This window comes from Phacochoerus africanus, chromosome 8 (genome assembly GCF_016906955.1).
Source record: "Phacochoerus africanus isolate WHEZ1 chromosome 8, ROS_Pafr_v1, whole genome shotgun sequence".
Taxonomy (NCBI): Eukaryota; Metazoa; Chordata; class Mammalia; order Artiodactyla; family Suidae; genus Phacochoerus; species Phacochoerus africanus.
In genome coordinates this window covers 158696612-158707093 of record NC_062551.1, presented here as the reverse complement: position 1 = coordinate 158707093, position 10482 = coordinate 158696612, and positions in this window count along the sequence as shown.

Below are 10482 nucleotides of genomic sequence, written 5' to 3'. Positions count from 1 at the left end.
CCTCCTTTGTTTTGTGTATGTTCTTTTTCACCAGCATTTGCTAAATGAGGAGTAAGAGAAACTCGGGGGGTTACAGCCTCTGTGATCCAGACTCCTGGCTACTGGTTGCTTTGGCATGATCAGTCTCTGGTTCCTGATTAGGAAGGTACCGTGTGGTGGTGGAAAGAGCACTGACTAGAGCCAGGAGTCTTGTTTAGGAACATAAGTACCCGTCCGGGCCTGTTTGCTGAACCGTTCGAAGAGGGTATTTAAAATGGTCTCCCGGGTTCCTTCAGCTCTGATAACCCTGTGAGTCTACTCAGAGCCCAGGAGAACTGTTGGGAGCCCTCCAGGCCCACCTTTCTGCTGTTAACGTATTTACTTCACCCAAAGGCGATCAGAGGTCAAAAGCCAGGTGGCTTCGTTTGTTTGTTTGGATGTTGGAGCCTGTACTGGTCAGTTTGGGACTGCGGATCTGATCCCCTCACACCATCTAGCTTTGCGTGTTCTGTGACCAGCAGGACAGCATGTGGGGATGGGGCAAGGTGGTAAGTTCAGCTAGTGTAAGCTGATCGCAAGCCCTATAAAATAAATGCAGAACCCAGGCCTGTTTCCTAATCATAGTGGCTGCTTCCTCTGAGAAGGAAAAAGACTTCGAGAAAAAAGTTCCAACAAAATGATTGGCTCGTAGTTTGGATTTGCTGCATTATTCTGCCCTCCCTTGTCCCAGATAACAGGAGATACTTGTTAGAGTCTTTAGGAAGAACCTGGGAAAAACAAACAGAAAAAAAAATGATGGGGGGGGTAGATGCATGTTCACAAATAAGTGTTATTTATGCGTATGTTAGAAAAGTAATGATAAAAATATAGTAGCAATTCCTAGGGATGCATCCTGGTTTGGAGGAAAGAGGTTAACAGGTCTCGGTTAAAACTGATACCGTTACTAGTTTTGCTGCTTGAGCAGGTTGAGCCTCAGTTGCCTGATCTAGAAAGTGGAGGTATTAATACTGAGCACCTGGGATTACTGAGACTCTAGAGAGACGGCATGTGAAGTGTAGCTAAATTAGTGTTGGGGGTTCATCGTAGCCAATCTTAGCTCCCTTGCTCTAACTGGGAGTTCCCTTTCCCACCTCTTGCCTCTGTGATATGATGTCTGTAGTGGTTTTTTTCTTTCTTTTTTTTTTTTTGTCTTTTGTCTTTTTGTTGTTGTTGTTGTTGCTATTTCTTGGGCCGCTCCTGCGGCATATGGAGGTTCCCAGGCTAGGGGTTGAATCGGAGCTGTAGCCACCAGCCTACGCCAGAGCCACAGCAACGCGGGATCCGAGCCGCGTCTGCAACCTACACCACAGCTCACGGCAACGCCGGATCCTTAACCCACTGAGCAAGGGTAGGGACCGAACCCGCAACCTCATGGTTCCTAGTCAGATTCGTTAACCACTGCGCCACGACGGGAACTCCTTTTCTTTTTTTGAGTCTTGTTTCATATATTCATTCACTGAACAAGTATTTAAGTGCCTACCAGCGGCAAGGTAGTATATTGAGGGTACAGTGCTTGGCAGGGGAGACAGCAGTGAGCTCCTCCCTTAGCAGTGCTCCCAGTCTAGTGGGAGAGACACTCAGAGGTGGATGCTGGCTGCAGACCAGTGTGCCGTGCCGGAGATGGTCAGGTGCCGTGATGGGGAGTCTCCGTGAGGGGCCTCGGATAAGGTGGTTCAGGGGGGCATCTCTTGGGAGGTAATATGTAAGCTGAGATCTACAGGTTGAGCAGTGAACTATACAAAGAACCATGCAGGAAGGGTGGAAAGCTGCCTGGGTTGTTCTAGAAATTGTAAGAGAGCCCATGTGCGTGGAATATACTGACCAGGAAGGACAGGCCCAAGATGAGATTGGATAGACCCCCAGGAGCCAGCTATATTGGAATTTGTTCACTACAGTAAGATATTTGTATTTCTTTTCTTTTCTTTTCTTTTTTTTTTTTTTTTGGCGTTTTGTCTTATTGGGCTGCAGTGGCATATGGAGGTTCCCAGGCTAGGGGTCCAATCAGAGCTGTAGCTGCCAGCCACACCAGATCCAAGCCGCATCTGCAAACTACGCCATAGCTCACGCTAGATCTTTAACCCACGGAGCAAGGCCGGGGAATCAACCCGCAACCTCATGGTTCCTAGTCGGTTTCATTTCTGCTGCGCCACGACGGGAACTCCTATGTTTCATTCTTAGTGCCGTTGAGAGCTGTTGACAGTGTAGTTTTACATATGTTTATTTCTCAGTCATGCTGTGTATACACCACTTTGTCATCACATCCTAAGCCTAGAACCCAAGCAGCCTCTGCCTGGAGCATCGTGATTGTCGTGGCAGAAGAAGAGAAAAGGGTGAGGTACGGGTTGGCTTCTAAGGTTTGCATCCAGAAGTGATCACTTTTTGACCGCCTTTCATTGTCCAATGAAAGTCACCTAATGGCACAGTCTTCCCATGTCTCAGAAGGAGAGAATGGAGTTGGAATGTTCACGAAGGAGCTAATGACCATCGTAGAAGGGCTCTCGTAGGGGAATGAAATGACTGCAGCTATCGCTGTGGCTGCTGTGTGGAGAATGGACTGAGGGCACGGGGCTAGAGAAAGGAGAGGCTGCAAGGAGACGGTGTCCTGTCCTGGCCTAGGGTGTCGGGGAGCAGGGGGGGCAGTCGATGTGGGCGAGTAGGCAGGGGTAGAGCTGACAGAACCTGGCGACTGGACATAGGGGCCCGAATGACTTCCAGGGACTGGCCAGGTAACTTACCAGGTGCATGGTGGGTCATGATTGGAAGGACGAGGGAATAGTGGGTTTTAGGGAGTGAGGTTGAAATACTAAGCTCCGCTTTGGAGCTTGTTAACCTTGAGATCCTGGCAAGAGTTCCAGGTGGAGATACCCAAGAGGGCAGCCGGATTTCTAAGGCTGGAGCTCAGCGCGGACGTCAGCGTGCAGATGCACGTGTGGAAGTCAGGAGCCTGTGGGTGGTACTTAAAGCTATAGGAATGGGTGGTATCACCTGGGGAGAGAAGAAGTGGGTTAGAGTAAACCTCGAGGATCGTCCGCCTTTAGTGATGAGGTGAAGGAGGGGGAGGTGGCAAGGGGGATGAGGAAGAGGCACTGGAGAGATGGAAGGCAATTTCCTGAGAGTACAGTCAGAAAGTGGGCATGGCGCACTCTGTCCCGTGCTGCAATGAGCTCAGTTAGGATGAGGTCTGAACAGTGTCTCCTGGATTAAATCTGGCAACTCGGAAGTCACTGGCGATGCCTACCAAATCAGCGTCAGTGCTGGATTGGAACTGGTTTCATAAAGAGCTATGGATAATAAGAACAGGAAAGTTCCTTTTGGTAGGGATATGTGCAGTCTCCAAGTGATTCGTAAACAGCAAGCACATGAGCTAATACTTTTAATTGTAAATTAGGTCATCCGGCACAGGCGCTTCTCCGTGCCCGCCCACACCATTGTCTCCCTGCTGCCCCCACCTCATCCACTTGGCAAATCCCTTTTCATCCTCTCCATGCCTTCGCCTTCAGGAGGTTGTCCCTGTTTGCCACAGACAACTCAGGCCTCATCCCTTTCTCGTAACCTGTCTCGTGCTCTGCGGAGAGCTCCCTGGGGTCAGGGACTGTGAATCCCGCGTCCATGTGGATGCCCCCATTGCAAAGCCTTGGCGTACCGTCAAGTGCATGAATGAGATAAGCTGAGTAACAACTTTCTACTCACTGGGGAGCATTTCTGAAGACAGGAACCTCATCACCGAAATCAGTGCATCAGCCTCTGCACAGTGACCTTCTGTGGCCCTGATGATGAAAGAGAACATTCAGAATTCTCTTTTAGCCTGACTTCTCCTGCTCGCTCTTTGAAAATAGTTGCAGCGTCTCAGAATAGTCTTTCAACTTCAGATGGAAGCAGCCTGCAGCCATAAGTCTGTTTATGTGTGCTTTTCATTACATGTTTGCAAAAATATACAAAGTGGCCTAATGGGTTCTGGGTGCATTAAAATCCTTCGTCTTTGTTGCTGTACTTGTCCAGGTGAATTCCAGATCTCAGGATTCTGTAATGCTTGTTGCATATGAGTCGTGAAGAGCACGACTGGCACGCTGAATGTGGAGGGGTAACAGGTGTGATCAGAAGAATCTCAGATCAGGTCCTGGCTGCCTCCTGGCAGCTCAATTAAGACAAGGCTTTTAAACCTTGCCAGCCTTTAGTTTAGTTTCTCCCTCTGTACAGGCGGGATGCTGTGTGTGTGTGTGTGTGTGTGTGTGTGTGTGTGTGTGACACCTTGAGGGTAGAAACTCTGTTACTCACCTCTGTCTCTCTAGTATTAATGCAATGTCTCATTTCTCACACAAACCAGTAGACAATGATCCATTTAAATTCTTTCAAAATTGTGACATACCTTGTAAAATGACTCAGTCACATATATAAACTTCTGTTGGCTTCGTTTGTCACCCTAGAAAAAAGAAACATGAAGTCCTGGTAATTAACAGCTTTATCTTCTGAAACTTTAGCAGAATCAGAAAATAATACACGTAGAGCAGCAGCAAACAAGACATTTAGAGCAGTGGGAAAACTTGAGGCCTGTCAGCTGAGGGTTTTGGTCCTCGCTCCTAAACACTGGGACCTTGAGCCTAGGATGCCTCCGAGCCTGTTTCTCCTTCTGTAAAAAGAGGCTAATAATGGCTAACTCGTGCTGGTTGTGAGGCTTACCAGTTGTAGCTGTAAAAATGTCAGGGACACAGTAGGTACAAATTGGTAGTGCCTAATGTTATTTGAGAAATTTTTTTTAACATAGAGGAATTTATTCATTGGACCATTTTGTGGTAATCCTTTGAATTCGGATAATCAGCTGACTTCAGGACTGGGGACAATTTGCCTTTCTCATTGATTGTCATCTTTATGTTTTTTCTCAAGTATCATTAAACTGTAATAGTCTCTGTAAGTGAATGAATATAGGATTCCTTAGACTTTCAAAAGGTTTGCATTTCAGCCAAGGATTACAGTTCTAGCTGCCCAGGGCATGGTCGCTTTTTGAACACAAAGAAGTTGCTTGATTTTATTGACTAGGGCAAGGAAAGGTAAATTAGCCAGTAATTGACCTCTGGGTCAATTACTCTGTGGGACTGAGTTTTTTTTTAAAGCCCACACTGATATGAATTAGGAACTTTGGGTATACTACTAAACAGCTAATGGGGGTCCTGAAAGATTTATGTGCTCTCAGGAACCACAGCCCCTTCTGGCCAGATTTTAGAGTTTTTCTCAATAGCGAGTTACAGAATCTACTGGAAAGGTCCAGATTTAATATCTATCTGGAGACTGCTGCAAACAAACAGCTCTTTAGTTCTTGCTAAGAACAGAGGACACTGGGCCAGATTTCTGGCCCCTAAGAAATGTGGCGTCTGATTCCATTTGGCAGTTCACTCTGGTAGGGAACTTTAGCCAGACTTCTTGGAGAAATATATTTTTTCTAATGTAACGTATCCAAAATGTATTGCAAAAAGTGATGTCCATTTAGCCTATTTTATTAATAGTCATTTAAATACTTCATAAATGTTCACAACGCTGCTTTCATTGGTATGTAGTAAATGCCTGACCTTTTAGTTCATGAATTTGTGGCCATAAACTTTTACATAGAGTTGGGGGGAATTCATTGTAGTCTGCTGTTTATTTAAATTGCTGGCAGAGAAGCAGTAAGTGCTACAGTTTTCTAACAACTTCCAAGCAGTAGTAAGTTTTGTTTTTCTTTCTTTCTTTTTTTTTTTTTTTTTGTCTTCTCAGGGCTGCACCCATGGCATATGGAGGTCCCCAGGCTAGGGGTCTAATCGGAGCTACGGCTCCTGGCCTACACCACAGCCACAGCGTGGGATCTGAGCCTTGTCTGCCACCTACACCACAGCTCACAGCAACGCCGGATCCCCGACCTACTGAGCGAGGCCAGGGATTGAACCCATGGATACTAGTTGGATTCGTTTTCGCTGAGCCACAACAGGAACTCCAAGTTTTCTTTCTCCTTGCAAGTTATTGTACAAGTCTCCTCTTAGAATAGGGCAGCTTCTGTGGTGCAGAGATCACGTGGTTCAAGATTAAACATCTAGAAATATTTAGGACAGGAATATATGGAAAAGAATTTCAGACAGGAAGGCCCAGCAGTTTAAGAGGAAGGTTGACTTGGGCAGGCTGGAACCAGCCCTCTGCGGGGCAAGATGACACCCAAGGGCCATGTATGGTAACAGTTCACAAATATTTGAGAGATGGGAAGACCAAAGAGGGAGGGGATAATTTTCTGAGTTATTAGAAGTAATGGGAAGAAACAGAGAAAGGGAAATTTCAGAATGAAAATTAGTCGAATTCCCTGACAATAAAAATTGGTCATGGAGTTCCCGTTGTGGCTCAGTGGTAATGAACCCAACTAGTATCCATGAGGATGCGGGTTCGATCCCTGGCCTCACTCAGTGGGTTAAGAATCTGGCGTTGCCGTGGCGTAGGCCAGCGGCTACAGCTTCCCTTGGACCCCTAGCCTGGGAACCTCCACATCCAGTGGTTGAAAGCATCTGAACGAGAGAAAATACTTCACCAACAGCCACTCTCTTTTGAGGATTTCCTCTTCTGCCATTTACAAAATCTTTTCTTCTTCTATGTGTCAGAAAGAAGAACTTGAGGAGTTCCTGTCATGGCTCAGTGGTTAACGAATCCGACTAGGAACCATGAGGTTGCGGGTTCAATTCCTGGCCTCGCTCAGTGGGTTAAGGATCCGGCGTTGCTGTGAGCTGTGGTGTATGCAGGTTGCAGACCCGGCTCGGATCCTGCACTGCTGTGGTTCTGGCGTAGGCCGGCAGCTACAGCTCCAACTAGTCTCCTAGCCTGGGAACTCATGTGTTGTGGGAGCTGCCCTAGAAAAGGCAAAAAGACACAAAAAAAAAAAGAAAAAAAAAGAACTTGATATCTTTTTATATTTATTTATTCCCTGACTTACTCTGTGCCTTCCTTGATATCTTCAGAAGAAACAGAAAGAAATGAGCATTCAGAATCTTTGAAGTTTTCATCATGTAAGAACAGCCTGAGGAGGGTTTGGGTTTGTTTTTTGTCTTTTTTTTTTTTTTTTTTTTTTAAGTTCATTTTTAATTAGCTTAAGGCTGTAGAATCTGAACGCCACCAAAGGGTAGCTGCCATGTAGGAGACAACTCGCTAGAGATGGAGCCCGGAGGCCTGAGTTTGAATTCTGACTCAGGTGCATTCCCGGTAGCTGGTCACCTGAGCAAGTTGCTTATCCTTCCTGAGCATCAGTTTCCTAAAATAAAGACTCAGTGAAATAATGTGTGGGAGAATGCTGGTGTACTCTCGCTCGGTTTTAGTTGTGTTTGTGTTGGTTTGTTTTTTTTTTTATTTCTACTGTCACAAATTACCACCAACTTAGTGGCTTCATTCAACACAAATGTATTAGCTCGCAGTTCTGGAGCTCAGAAGTCTGGGTGAGTCCAGCTGGTTTCTCTGCTCCAGGTCTCTCAGGGCGAATGTCAAGGTGGTGGCTGCCCTGGGCTCTTCCCTGGAGGTTCTGGGGGCAGAATCTGCTTCAGGGTGTCGGCAGAGTTCAGTCACACGCTGCTGTGGGACTGGAGACCCACATCCTTGCTGGCAGCCTGGGGTGGTCCTCAGCCGTCGAGGCCGCCTATGCTCCCTTCATCTCCAAAGCTAGTTGAGTCCTCACATTTCAGATCTCTCGGCTCTCCCCTTCTGCCTCAGCTCTCCTGGAACCACCTGGTTAGTCCAGGATAACCTCCCTCTCTTAAGGTCCACGACCTTCAGTACATCTTTGAAGTCCCTTTTTGTCGTAGAAGGTAACTATTCACAGGTTCTGGGGATTAGGCTATGGACATCCTCAGGGGTCCATTCTGCCCACTACAGTGATGGCATTTTAGAGCGTGAGATGAGGTTCTTGCCCTGGAGGATTTACAATCCAGTGGGGGAAAGAGATGAGAGGTGTAATATGCAGCCGGAAACATCCAATCATCAGGAGTTTGTATGGGATGTCCTAGGAGCCCAGGAGACTTTATCTCCACCTGACTTGGCCTGTGGTCTTTCCATGATGCCTGCTTGTTCTTTGATGTGTTTTGTCAAGATCCTTCAGATGGAATCCGTAACACAAAACACCGCCATGTGATCTGATTCCTAAGTGTCCAGAGGACGAAGCTGCTGCCATAGCTCAGTGCTTGGGACGCTGCTATTTAATGAGGTAAGGTCTTCAGCCCGCAGCTCCAAGTAGGAGGAGCTGTTTTCTTTGATGATGCCGTATAACCCCACCTCATCTCCCCGTGTTTATCTCCCCCTTTTCCTTATTAACCCCCCCTTGAGAGCTTCCGTGTCCTTCACCCCGCCTCTCCCTCTGTCCATGTCCATGTCTTTGCTCCTTCCCTCTTTTGAGTTTTCTTGTTTCTTACTGTTTTGAATTAGAAGGAATTTGTCTGGGGCAATGCGGAGGTTTCTCTTTCATTCTTGCCACTTGTCATCTCTGCTTTAATACTGTTTTCTGGATGTTTCATCAGATCTTGGTGACAGTTTTGTAATAATAGCAGCCGTCACTTATCGAGCAGTTACCTTGTGCCAGGTGCTGTGCAGAGTCCTGCACATTCAGCTTCTCATTTAATTTAGACAGTCTGTGAGGTGTAAGTAATACTTACCTTCATTTGAACCTGGCTGGGATTTGAACCCAAATCTAAGTCCAAAGCCTGTGCACGACACCATGCACTACAGTAATGTTAAATGGGGGCTGAAAATGAGCGGCAGTGTGAAGGAACCAGATCATCACAAGCAAATGCAAGAAACCCAAATGCCAAGTTCACTCTGTCTTCATAGCCCCTGTGACAGTTAGAGGATCTGCTTCCAGACCACCGGTGGCCCTTGTTTCCCACCAGAGACACTCAAAGTGATTCCTGCACGTTAGACTTCGGACAGATGATTTTAGCTGGTGCCACAGGGCATGCGTGGGCCCTGGTCTGGCATTCCACAGAAGAGCCTACTTTGGGGGTGGGGGGTAGGGGTGGGGTGGGGCAGGCAGGGGATGTGGTGTGCCCTGTGGCTGGAGAATACCTTCCCCACAGGGCTGGGTGATTCAGATCTTCAAGGATTTAAAATGATGCCTGGAGATCCTGGAATGGCGCAGTGGAAACAAATCCGACTAGGAACCATGAGGTTGTGGGTTCGATCCTTGGCCTCGCTAGGTGGGTTAAGGATCTGGTTGTGCGCTGTGGTGTAGGTCACAGACGTGGCTCGGATCAGGCGTGGCTGTGGCTGTGGCTGTGGCGTGGGCTGGCAGCTGTAGCTCTGATTAGACCCCCAGCCTGGGAACCTCCATATGTCACGGGTGCAGTGCTAAAAAAGCAATAAATAAATAAAAAAAAGATGCCTGGCACTTAGTAGGCATGCAGTATATGCTGGTTCCTGTTCTTCTAGAAGGTTTTCTTTAGTTCATGGGTATTCAAGCCAGTAGACACTCTTCTAGCTCCACTTGAATCTAGGGTCAGTGTTGAGAAGGCACAAGATGCGTATCTGTGTTGGCTCCCGTCCAGTCCTGTGAATCACACCAATTCTCATAAGTTCAAGCGCAGAGAGAACTGGGCTCGGAGGCCAAAGAAGGCAAAATATTTCTTTTTCCCATTCTTGAGTTCTTGAGTTCTTGATGTAATGGAAACAGATGATCCTGGGTTCAAATCCAGACTTTTGCATTTGCCTGCTCCAGTTAGCTGCCTGACTCCATCATGGAAAGAATGTGGGCTGTGGCGAAGGGTAAACCTGGCCATTTTACTCTGTCACTTGTCCCTCCTAAGGCTGTCTCCTCACCTGTGAATGGAAGCAACAGGCCACCTTCTCTTGCAGGGTTGCGAAGATCAGAGAGTGACGTGAAGATGAGAGAGTAAATCAGGATGCGGCAACCCAAGCCTGTGAAAGGCCCGGAGCCTTTGCATGAGCCATTCATTCATTCAGGGCCCTGGTCATTCAAGTTGAACAAGGAGTTCCAAGTTTGAGTTATTTATTCTTTTCCCTCTCCAGCAGGAGGGCAGCCGGCTAAGGTAGCCGTGGATGCTCTGCCCACGGGCCACAGCAGGTATGGAGGAGAGCCTTGCTGGGCAGTGGAGGTGCCAAGTACCACCTAAACCCAGCCGGACCGCATTCTATCTCCCAAGACCCTGGCGCCAACCGGTGTTGCTTCAGCTGCTCGTAGTTAATGCGCCTTTACTTGGAAACATTTTCAGCTCCTGAGAGCAGGACAGGGCTCACGGTTCACCTCCCTCCCCGCCCTTGTCTCCTTGCAACTGGGATCCGCATGCACCCTGCTCCCAGCCCAATTTATCGCCCTTCAAGGCTCACCAGGCTGTGGGCCCAGGGCCAACGTGGCGGGGCCGGTGCATGCCGAGAACTTTTCCAGGAAGGGGCCCGGGAGGGTCTTGGCGGGCAGCCCGTTAGCCAAGGCTTTGGACCCCCGGATGGGAGAGTGAACCGAAA